Genomic DNA, 12,926 nt, shown 5'->3' on the forward strand with positions numbered 1-12,926 from the left:
GTTTCTTGCAGGCTGTTGTCCAGAGGCCTCAGTTTCTCACAATGTGGCCCTTTCCGTAGGATGGCTAGCAACATGGCAGCTGGCTTACCCCTAAGCAAATGATCCGAGAGAGAGCAGAAGCCACACTAATGTTTCTTACCTAGTCTCAGAACTTCTGTCATATAATATTGATCACCCAGACCAACCCTGACATGATCTGGGAGAGGATTGCACAAAAGTATGTAATCATTGTCATTGGGGGTCATCTTGGAGGCTAGCTACACAAGAATTTAATTGGAAAATTTCAGAAGTTTACTTGGACTTAAATACTAATTTTTTTCCCCCTGAAAAATTGTGTTCTTCCTACTCAGCCCTCTCTTTCTGTCTTTTCTCAAACTTTCCTGTCTCTAAATTATCCAGGGTGTATATGGCAAATATATATGTGGAATATATGTGCTTCAGCATGTGAATCTTTCTCTCCCATTACCATCTCAGCCTTAAGCATTAATAAAAACCCTCTCTTTTTCTAAAGCAAACCGGTAAGCATGATCCATCCCTCTCCTGCTGCTTCCTTCCTCTCTTCCCTCTGTCTTCTCTCTTTTCTTTTTTTTTTTTTTTTGCGGTACGCGGGCCTCTCACTGTTGTGGCCTCTCCCGTTGTGGAGCACAGGCTCCGGATGCGCAGGCCCAGCGGCCATGGCTCACGGTCCCAGCCGCTCCGCAGCATGTGGGATCTTCCTGGACCGGGGCACAAACCCGTGTCCCCTGCATTGGCAGGTGGACTCTCAACCACTGTGCTACCAGGGAAGCCCTGTCTTCTCTCTTTCTTTTAAGAGAAACATCTGTGGCAACTGGTCCAAGGAGCCCTCTCCTCATGAGAGCCCCTCAGTTGTATTCAGGTAATCCTTTGTGCTTCCTCAACCCATTTACCACTGATCCTGTAAAATTTGTTGCATATAGACTGGAGTGACCAGAGTTATGGGACCACTGTGGATCTTCTAGACTGAGATACATAATGATGTGAGCTCTTCTTAGAATCTATCCAGAACTCTGAAATGGAGATAAAGGCCTTGCACGTGGGAGATATTTAAAAACTAAATTACTCGTCTTTTACTTGATGGGTTCATCTGGTCCTTCGTATAGTAGTCAGAAAAGAGCCTGAAGAGTGATTTGCTATTCTTCACCTTTCTAGGACAAGCAGATCTATAGTCACAGTGATGAAGAATGCACAGGCTGATCTTGAAGCTAACCAGTGATACTGTCCTGCCTGTTTGATGACCATGCAAGCCATGCTGTTACATTGACATTTTACCCAACCTTGGTAGAGTTTCGTGCACCAAACACTATACCTGATAACAGATAACCTCTGTTGTGAAATTGAACTTGTTCAGCTCTTGGCGGGGGTGTGTGTGTGTGTAAAATGGAGAATTAGCTTACTTTCTCAAAAACCCCAGAGCATCTTTGGCTTCCTAGGAACAGCCTGAAGCTGTGAATGAATCTGGCCTCATATTCCTGTTGCTGTTGACTGGCCTAGTAGAAAATTCATACCTGGGAAAATGTACTGGATGCTTTTTTTGACGTAGGGTATATAGAACCAGAGAGGATCCAAAATTGTGTTTTAACTCTATGGAAGATCATAAACAAAAGTAACAAAGCAGGCAAACAAGAACAAAAAACGTTTTCACCTTAAAATCACTCTATACCTAACTCTCTGACCTTCTCTAATCCTTATTATATACACATAATTTAAATTGTTTAATCAATATGCCGTATTATTTTTGTTCCTTTTATTCATTTAGCATAATTTAATATAGAAGTTTCCATGCATTCACCTATGTATCATTTTTAATGTTACTGTAAAAATACATTGAATTACGATGTCATAGGTTAACTATTCTTTTAAAATTTTTAATTTGTTGTATGTAGTGCAACTTTAATCATCTTTGTACTGATAAAATTGTTTTCCTTTCTAATTATCTTTGTGAAATAATAGTCCCATTAGTAGAATGACTGAATTTTATGGCTGTGCTATCCTATTTTGAGTTTTCTCACTTCTTTTTATTTTTCCTAATTTAGTTGACAGATGATACCTTTATAATTTGTTTCACATTTCTTTAATTACTAGCATTTTCTCAAGTGTTTTACTGTTAGAAGTTTTTCCTATGTGAATTATCTATTCTTATGTCTTGGCCACTTATTTGACAGAAATTGGTTAGTATCCATTTGGATTTGTATCACCTCCTTTTATATCTGGATAATGCTTTTTTATCTTTTCATATTTATTTCCAGTGTCTTTTTTTCCCCAATTATTGTGGGCTATTTGAAACCTAGGTTGGTAGTGGTATTTTTGATCCTTACAGAGAGGTTCTTGGCCATCAACTAATTTATTTGCATTTGAAGTGTAGAAATGAGAGGTTCTGTGAGAGCCTTTGACTCAGAGTGTGCATGGGAGCCTCCCTGTGTGGAGAGCAGGCAATCCAAGGAGTAAGGAGGGGAGGTGAGGACAAGGCTGACAACAGACCTATAAATAACCTAAGGTTTAACTTTGTGCTTTGAAATAGGAATTAGGTGACTTTTATTGTCTTCCCCAAGTTATTTACTGTTTGGCCATGAAGAGGAGGCATTAGGATTTTTGAAGAAAATGTTACTGTTTTCACCTCTTAGAAAAATAAGAAGTGCTGATACTGTTCAGCTCTGCCTTGTTTTCTTGTTTCTCTTAGAGTGAGTTGACTAAGTGAAAAGTGTGGGTTTGGGGATTTGTTTGACTAGACATCATATCCAGCTTCCAAAGAAAGTGGAATTCTAAACAGTGAAAGGCCCTGTATCTCTTTGCCATGGCACCATGCTGAGGACAGATTGACCATGTGAAAGGGGAGCTGGTAACCCAGCATGTGTCATTCTCCACACCACTGAGCAAGGTCCTTTTTTACCTCTATTATAGACTGCCGTGCCCAATCATTCTCACTGGTCTCTACAGAGAGTTAAAGGCCCAGACTCTTAGAACCTTTTCTAAGGTCTAGTTCCTAGCATTCTCTCTGGGCCCTCATTTTTTTCTCTAAAATTAGAAAAGTGGATCGAACGATCTCTGATATCTGTAAAGTACTCAGCTTCTTTAGGTCCATTGTCCTCTCATACAAGGTTGGAAATACTTTCAGAGGGATCCTATTCTATATGAATGTCATTACCCTTTATTTGTAATGAAAATTTTGATGTTGGAATATTACAGAGTGTAATTTTAAAAAGAAAGTACGCATAATCTTTGCTTCCATGTATTTTGAGGTAGTCTCACTTTACAATTTCCCTTTGTCTTTCCATTGTCCAGTTGGGTTGCTTTGCAGGTGAACTGCTTCAGATTGTTATATAATTGCATAACAACCATTTAGTTCCAAATGAATGATGCTGAGATTTTTGTATCTCTTAAAATTTTCAATAATTCTTGAAAATGAATATTGCTTGAGTGTCCTATTTTGATTTAAAACTTTACTCATATTAAATATGTTACATTTTATATATTAATATATATGAAGATAAATAAATATATCTCAATTAAGACTCACAACAATCCTGTGAGGTAGGCATGAGGATGTGGAATAGTAATCCCCAATACCAATTCTTCTCCATCATGTGCTACTCCCAGGAGGCAACTCCTTTCATCTCTTTTAGCAGATTCTTATGGAGTATACGTCAACATTTCTAAGTAACAAGCTTAGGGACTTCCCTGGTGGTCCAGTGGTTAAGACTCTGCGCTCCCAGTGCAGGGGGCCTGGATTTGATCTCTGGTCAGGGAACTAGATCCCGCATGCTGCAACTAAGACCCGGCTCAGCCAAATAAATAAATAAATATTACAAAAAACAAGCTTATATTGCTACTTCTTGGTTTTTTCAGTTTTAAGCATGAAGTTCCACTCATTTGTTTTATGTCTCTGCTAATGTTTAATGGTCTAATGGTCTCTTCCAGAGACCCAAACTCAAAAAACTTCAAGGGCCTAGCAGGTAACTTAAATGAGTATGAGAATAGGGAGCATTGTGGACTGTAGCAAACTGAAAGTTTACCCCATCTAAAGAAGTTCAGTTCTGTTTTTACTGCACATAACAAACAGTTATGATATATGAGTCTTACTTGGGTTCTGATTCATACAAACAAACGTAACAGAAGTTTATGACGATTATAGAAATTGAATAGTTGCAAATTGAACACTAACACTTTGATATTAAAGCAGTATTGCTCTTTTAGATGTGATGATAATGATATTATGGTTATGATCAAGATGAATGAAACTATATGATGTACAGGATTTGCTTCAAGATAATAGGGGAGGGGGAAGGGATAATGAAAAAAGATTAGCCCTGAGGTGCTAATTATTGAGGCTAGATTTGGAGTACATGGGAGTTCATTACACTAGTCTGTTTACTTTTACATAATTTTGAAATTTTTCATAATAAATGTTAAAGAAATTTTATGGTTCAGAACCTGGTCCCCTTAGCAGAGGAGTAATAGAATAAGGAGGAAAGGAATCCAGAATAGACTAGAAAAAAGGCAGTTCTTTTAGCTATACTGTCACCAGGCCCTTAACAGTATATTCAGTCAAATAACTGTTTGTTATTGTAAATGTTCATTTGTCTAGTCTATTCTTTTTTAAAAAAAATTTATTCATTTTTGGCTGCATTGGGTCGTCATTGCTGCGTGCGGGCTTTCTCTAGTGGCGAGCGAGGGCTACTCTTCGTTGCAGTGTGCAGGCTTCTCACTGCGGTGGCTTCTCTTGTTGCAGAGCACGGGCTCTAGGCGCGTGGGCTTCAGTAATTGTGGCACATGGGCTCAGTAGTTGCGGCTCGCGGGCTCTAGAGCACAGGCTCAGTAGTTGTAGCACACGGGCTTAGTTGCTTCACGGCATGTGGGATCTTCCCGGACCAGGGCTCGAACCCGTGTCCCCTGCATTGGCAGGTGGATTCTTAACCACTTCGCCACCAGGGAAGCCCCTAGTCTGTTCTTTTAAATATTTATTGTATAATTCGTTAAATATTTAGTTGTATTCTTAAGTAGTAGATGATAACATGTGATTTCAAAATGTGGTTTCAGTTATGCTTATTAAATTCATTCATTGCTATAAAAAATAAAACTTGTAGCACACACCAAACAAAACATATTTATGGACCAGCCCAAATGTTTTACCTGGCCTTCAGTTTGTGATTCCTCATTTTGCTTCAGCCTTCTCATTTTACAGAAGAAGAAACTAAAGCACAGAGCAGTTGTGATTTGACCAAGGTCACACAGCTTATTAGTGGGGAAAGCTAGAACTTGGGTCTCCTGATTCTATATCCATTGTTTCTTATGAGAAAATTGCCCCATTGATTTATATAAGAAAAAAGGGTGTGGTTTTGCCTGGCAGTTTTCTTCTGTGTGTGTTTTGTTTTGTTTTAACCTTAACTATTTGTTTTTAGAACACTGGCTAGAGATTTGACTTCTTTTTGTAAGGTGTTAGGGATAAGAGAAGAGATTCAGCCTGAAAGTCTGGTGGAAATCCAGGCCTAGTGATGGTTCTGTTTCTTAGGATGATAAGAAATTGCAGAGCTTAGGCAAGTTATAAGCATAAAACTTTAGTTGAGGCAGGACTGGAAAAATGAACCCCTTGGTTCTGTTTGATCCTCAAGTGAGATTTTGTTCCCACTAAAAACTACTTCTGTGTGTACTTAAAAAAATTTTTTTTTAACTATTTTAACTATTTTCTCCAAGTCCAAAGCACTAAGCTAGCAGAATAGATGTACAGACTTGCCATGTGGGGAATGTGTTGCTAAGTAACTGTGACAGAGCCTTGGTAAGACGCTTTGCTATGGAGCTGTTACTAGGTTTTTGCTCCCAGGACAAATTGTGAAATAAGGATTTGGAGAGTTTAATTTTATATATGTTTTATTTTCATGCTTAATTTAAAAGCCTAAAAACCTGGGCTGACTTTCAGAGTTATTGCTATACTGGCAAAGAATCACATAGTAAACATCAGTTGAGGGAAGATTTATAGAAAGCACCAGAAGAAAGTAGAATGGCTCTTGTAGGTAGATTCTAGTAGTCTTTCCACCATTACAGGTTATTCACCTCTTTTTTTACTGTCCTTTCCTATGCCTGTTTATTTATATATTTTCCCACCAAGACCAAACAGAGGCAAGATGGAAGGAAATGATCTTACAAAATTCCTTTGGGCAGAGAATTTGACTCTTTCAGACTTTAGTTAAATAACCCTTTTGAAGCATACCCTGTTCTCCTAAAGAACCCCAAAATTTTATTAAATAGTCACTCACCAAGTGTCACAGAACTCAGGCCCTTATGTATTTTTCTTCCTCTCAGGTGTCAAAAATTATTAGGACAAATACTTACCACTTTGAAATTGATGCAGATACCTGGAATGAGAGATCTGGAACCGGTAGTTCTTAGAATACGTACTATATGTTGACTAGTAAAGACTTTGCCCTTACCAATGCCTAGGGAATTTTCTAGACCGGAAGACAGATAGATTCCACACCTGAGCCTTGATTCTGATTTTTTTTAAAAATTAGAAACTTGAAGCTATTGGCTAAAATTAAATTGAGTTTGTCTCTGTATTTTATTTATAGATCCAGCCACACAATTTAACATCATATTATATAATAGCATCTATTCTATTTTTAGGAAAGTGTTTGTCTCTTTAGCTAGAATATGTGTTCATTGTAGTCAGGGGCCATGCCTTCTACATCTTTCAGAGCTTAATAAATACTGACTTTTGTATTTAGTAGGTATTTGTTTGGCATAGCTTTATTGGCTCTGTTCAATACAGGTGGCAGTAATATTACTGTGTGTCATATATCATCTCATTTAGTCCTTCCAAGAATATTTCAACATAATATTATCCTCATTTTATAGAAGAGGAAACTGAGGTTCTAAAAAGTGAAGAACTTGTAGAAGTTCACATACTTAATAAGAGGCAGAACTGGGATTTTAAACCTAGGCCTGTTTCCCTGATGATAGCTCCTGCTCTTTCCTCTATATCATGCTCCCTTAAGAGCTTCAGAATCATTGCTAGAAGTCTTGACAAACTATTCTCAGCTTCCATTTTGGTAAATATGATTCTCATTTATTCTGTTGTTCCAGAAGAGCCCTTCATGTTTAAATCAGGATCATGGCATGCTCTTCTGAGAGTCTAAGCTAATAGGGGGCAGTATAGCATAATGGTTAACGGTATGGGTTCTAGAACTACACAGACCTGGGTTTGAATATTGGCCTCACATTGGTGACCTTCAGCAGGTTACTTAACTTTCCTGAGCTGCCTTATCTATAAAAATGAGGCAGTATGGACTACTACTCAGCAATTAGAAGAATTAAACTATTGATACACACAAGAACTTGGATGGATCTCAAAGCTGTTATTCTGAGTAAACGATACCAGTTATTATGATATTCTGGAAAAGGCAAAACTATGGAGACAGGGAACAGATTATGATTGTCAAGTTTAGAGGTGGGGAGATGGTGCAACTATAAAGAAAGGTGGTAGAGGGAATATTTGAGGTGGTGAAGGTGTTCTGTGTCCTCACTGTGGTGGTGATTACATGACTCTGTTTGTATGTTAAAGACACATAGGACAGTACACCAAAAAAAGTATTTACTGTATGTTAATTTTAGACAATAAGTGTAAAAAATGGGGATAGTTATGAAACTCTTCTCATAAGGTCATTGTGAAAATTAAAAATAAGATAATGTAGCTAAAGTGTTTATCACAGTACCTGGTATGTAGTACACAATGACTAAAGGGTTGTTTTATCATTAAAATATGATATTAAATATGGTGACATTCATTGAAAGGAAGGTGGACTAAACTTCCACATCATCTACATGGGTACAGTCAGTGAATAAACAAGGAGAAAAATGAGCAACGGTGAGTCAGATGGATTATGTATTTTCATGTGACTTTGCAAGGGACTTGAGATCTTCTGGAAGGTAGGGGAAGATTAGGCAGAGTATTTCTGGAGTATCTTGCATCTCGCTTCTTTTCTGACTGCATGAACAGTTCCCTTGATATTATTCTTCAACAAAATGGCTTTGGTGGGCTTCCCTGGTGGCACAGTGGTTGAGAGTCCGCCTGCTGATGCAGGGGACACGGGTTCGTGCCCCAGTCCGGGAAGATCCCACGTGCCGCAGAGCGACTGGGCCCGTGAGCCATGGCCGCTGAGTCTGCGCGTCTGGAGCCTGTGCTCCTCAACGGGAGAGGCCACAGCAGTGAGAGGCCCGTGTACCGCAAAACAAAAAATGGCTTTGGTCTCAGAAGCCACAGCTCCTTTAACTGGCTTCAGATTAGATCTGAAATTTTGATTTGAGCAAACTGGTCACAGAAGATGCTGGAAGTGGCTCTCACACTTGGAAGATGGTAACTGGTCTGTATAACAGCTGTGTCTTCCAGAGCCATTTCCTCTTGCCAGCCAGTCTCTGGATTAGACAGTGACAGCAGCAGGGCAAGCATTATTCAAGAGCTAAAAAAATGTTAAGGTCGAAGTGGTATTGTGTTTTTACTGAGCAGTGAAACAAAGGCTCTAAAGTGAAACCTTGACCTTTCTGTCATGTAGGTTGGTTGTCTTGTACAAGAGTGCAGAAACTGAATCAAAACAAGTTGAATTGATAGTGAAAAGGATTCCAGTCTTACAATACCTGCTAATTACAATACCTGTACTAATTACTTTCTAGTGTTACTAGCACTTACTGGTCTGTGAATTATATTCATTTTAGCTGATTACACTGGAATTCAGGAAGCAGGAAAAAAAGGAATGTTTGGGGTTTGGGTACAGGGCTTTTGTTTAGGAGTGGCTTGTTTTTTCCTAATTCCTTTACAGCAGTGACAGTAAATTTCAAGCAAAGTTCTAAAATTTAGTTTGCTTCTTTAATAGCTTGTTTTACTATATATATGTGACTAAGTCATTGATTGCTAATGAGAGACATTACTGTTTTCTATGTTTTGAGGAGACAATGTCAAGGTGACTAGCCTGTTGTTTTGCTTTGGTTTTGGTTTTAGTTCCCTGATAGATATGCTGAGAAGGTGGTTGGGACAAAGGTTTAAAATATAAAAGGACCAGTGTTTTCAAAAATCATTGTACTTTATTGCACAGCTCTGAATATACTAAAAAAAATAAACTGAATTGTACACTTTAAAGGGGTGAATTTATATGGCATGTGAATTGTATCTCAATAAAGCTTTTACCCAAAAAGTGCCATACCAAAAAAAAAATCATCATATGATATGTGATCTTTTAATGGAAGGAGTTGGACTAAGAACTTTTCAAAATGGAGCTGTTGGCACTTAGGCAGGGTCCTGAGATCATCCCAACATGATAGATTATAGAGTATTAAATGACTTTTCTGAAGAGTTCTTGGAGTTCATCCATTAAGCAAATAACCATTCAGGTAATCATGACATAGACATTGGTAATTTTGGAAAGGAAGAGGATAAGGAGGATCATTTAGTCTAAAATAGTGATTCTCAACCAGGCAGTTTTGCCTCCCAGGGGAAATTGGGCAATATCTTGAGGCATTTTTGGTTGTCAACACTGGGGAGGGAAGTATGCTACTTGTATCTGGTGGGTAGATGCTACTTAACATCCTACAATGCACAGAATAGCCTTCCACAGCAAAGAATTATCTGGCTCAGACTATTATTAGTATTGAGGTTGAGAAATCCTGGTGTAAAAATTACACCTGTGTTTTCTTCTAAGAGTTTTATAATTTTAGCTTTTACATTTAGGTCTTTGATCCATTTTGAGTTAATTTTTGTATATGGTATAAGGTAGGGGTCCAACTTCATTCTTTTGCATGTGGATATCTAGTTGTCCCAGCATCATTTGTTAAAAAGACTGTTCTTTACCCATTGAATGGTCTTGGCATCCTTGTCAAAATCAATTGACCAGCGCTTCCCTGGTGGCGCAGTGGTTAAGAATCCACCTGCCAATGCAGGGGACACGGGTTTGAGCCCTGGTCCGGGAAGATCGCACATGCCGCGGAGCAACTAAGCCTGTGTGCCGCAACTACTGAGCCTGCGCTCTAGAGCCTGTGAGCCACAACTACTGAAGCCTGCGTGCTTAGAGCCAGTGCTTCACAGCAAGAGAAGCCACCACAATGAGAAGCCCGCGCACCGCAACGAAGAGTAGCCCCCACTCGCCACAACTAGAGAAAGCCCATGTGCAGCAATAAAGACCCAATGCAGCCAAAAATAAATAAATAAAATTATTTTTTAAAAAAATCAATTGACCATACAAATCTATGGAGATAGTAAAATGATCAGGAATTGCCAGGAGTTAGGGAGGAGGAAGGGATGAGTAATATGTGCTGCACAGACGATTTTAAGGGCAGTGAAACTACTCTATGTTACTATAATGGTGGATACATGTCATTATACATTTGTCATAACTCCTAGAAGGTACAACACCAAGAGTGAACCCTAATGTAAAACATGGACTTTGGTTGATAATGATGTGTCATTGCAGTTTCATCAGTTGTAACAAATGCACCAATCTGGTGGGGGATGTTGATTGTGGGGGAGGCTCTGAATGAGCGGGGCAGGGGATATATGGGAACTCTCGACTTCCTTCTCAGTTTTGCTGCAAACCTAAAACTGCTCTTAAAAATAAAGTCTCATTTTAAAAAAAATCAATTGACCATAAATGACCCTGGTATAAAATGACTGATATCTGTACAGATTTCTCCTAGAAAAGCCTTACATAGCTTCCCTGAGGTCTTAGATAGTCTTGATGACTGTATTACTTCAGAATAACGCAGGATGTTTCCATATGAACGTTGCTATACTTGAGTGAGAACGGACACCATTGTTGTGGTGTCGCTAAGCCTCCTCCTGTCATATATTCAGGCAGCTCACACTGTGCAGCCGCAGCATTCCCCAGGCTAAGGTGTGGCATTAAAACTGTAGAGGACCCTAATGATCATTTAATCCAACTCTCTACCAAGTACTCGGAATTCTGTCAGTAATGTATTGTTGTTTATGATACATTTTAATAGGCAGGGTGAGTACCCTTTCAGGACCTAGTTTTTTCAAAAATTTTCTTAGCTAGTATTATCTGAATGCTTTATATACATTATTTCATTTAATTCTCAAACTGAGCCTATGAGGTAAGGTTTTTATTTATTTTTATTTTAAATTGTATTTATTTTTGGCTGCGTTGGTCTTTGTTGCTGCACATGGGCTTTCTCTAGTTGTGGCGAGCGGGGGTACTCATCTTTGTGGTGTGAGGGCTTCTCATTGCGGTGGCTTCTCTTGTGGAGCACGGGCTCTAGGTGCATGGGCTGAGTAGTTGTGGCTCACAGGCTCTAGAGCGCAGGCGCAGTAGTTGTGGCGCACGGGCTTACTTGCTCCGTGGCATGTGGGATCTTCCCAGATCAGGGCTTGAATCCACGTCCCCTGCATTGGCAGGCGGATTCTTAACCACTACGCCACTAGGGAAGTCCAAGGGAAGGTTTTTAAAATCTCCATTTTACAGATGTGGAAACTGAGGCTTAGAGAAGTTTGCCATGGTTGCACCAGAGCTGAAATTTGAACCTAGGTCTTTTTGATTCCAAAGCTACTGTCTTTAGAAAGCATATAGTGAGGTTTCCATCTTCACATAAAATTGAGTTCTAATAGGAATAATAACTATAAAAATGTATTCAAACAGAAAAATGGTACATGAGACTTACGTTTAAGCCAATATATACTTAGGGGGAAATCTAAACTATATTTAAGATTCATTGACCTTTTGTAGTCTGTATTCTGACCCAGAAAGGGAATGTAGACTGCTTTCTGAATACATTGGCTTCTTATTTGCTCCGTAGCCAAAGTGGTCCTTACAATGGTGGGCCTCATCCTGCAGGATTTTAAAAACAAAATTTTAGCATGCCAACACCTTGAATATCATTTGTGGTTCTAGTTGCAGCATCTAAGAAATATATATATATATATATGAAAAAATATTCAGAGAAGGGTAAAATATAATGAAGAAAGGACTTCCAGATCTTGGAATATTAGAATTCAGGAACATAATCTTCAAATTAGAATTAGGTATAAGAGAAAGTTCTACCTTATGTGGTTGTTAGTAAATTTATAAAGTTTTATACAAGAAGTTGATTCAAGAAGGATTGATTCTGATCTGGGGTCTAGGAATGGGATTCAGGAGATTAACAGAACTCCTGAAATTATATGCAGACTTGTGTGTGTGTGCACGCACACACACACACACTTTTCTGGGGAGAAGATTGATATCTCATCAGAATCTCAAAGTGAGCTATTACATTCTAAATCTCCATGAACTTGGGCAAGTAACTTTAACTTTCTGTGCTTCATTTTCTTTCACGTGTAAGATGATGGAACTGTCCTGTGTTCACTAGTTTCCTTCCAACTCTGGTGTTAAGACTTCCTTTTCTCTATGAGTTTGCATTCTTGGTTCCACATGCCTAAGGAAGTGTTAGCTTTTAAACTTGGTCACCTTGGTGAAATAATATTAAGAGGTACCACTCTACTTCTAATTCTAGCGAATATTTGTCTCCTAGCTGTAGAAGTCGAAGTCCTTTCAACTGTTTCTCTCCTAAAGAATCATTTCACTATATATATATATATTTTTGCGTTATGCAGGCTTCTCACTGCTGTGGCCTCTCCCGTTGCGGAGCACAGGCTCCGGATGCGCAGTCTCGGCGGCCATAGCTCACGGGCCCAGCAGCTCCGCGGCATGTGGGATCTTCCCGGACCGGGGCACGAACCCGTGTCCCCTGCATCGGCAGGCAGACTCTCAACCACTGCGCCACCAGGGAAGCCCTCACTATATTTTTATTGAATGTCTTCTGTATGCCAGACACTTTTGGGCACTTTGTGGAATACAAAAATAACCACATTTTATGAGTTTCACATACTGTTCTGGACAGGTTAAGAGCATTCCTGCCAGAAGGATGGAGGTAGG

General features: G+C 39.1%; 1 protein-coding gene across 14 annotated transcripts in view; it reads left to right on the forward strand.

Annotated features, from left to right (window-relative positions):
• The window catches only part of GBF1 (golgi brefeldin A resistant guanine nucleotide exchange factor 1), a 122,096-nt gene that overhangs the window by 42,296 nt on the left and 66,874 nt on the right, over positions 1 to 12,926 (forward strand). The gene's annotated exons all lie outside the window — the stretch shown is intronic.

Source organism: Lagenorhynchus albirostris, chromosome 16 (assembly GCF_949774975.1).
Source record: "Lagenorhynchus albirostris chromosome 16, mLagAlb1.1, whole genome shotgun sequence".
Taxonomy (NCBI): domain Eukaryota; kingdom Metazoa; phylum Chordata; class Mammalia; order Artiodactyla; family Delphinidae; genus Lagenorhynchus; species Lagenorhynchus albirostris.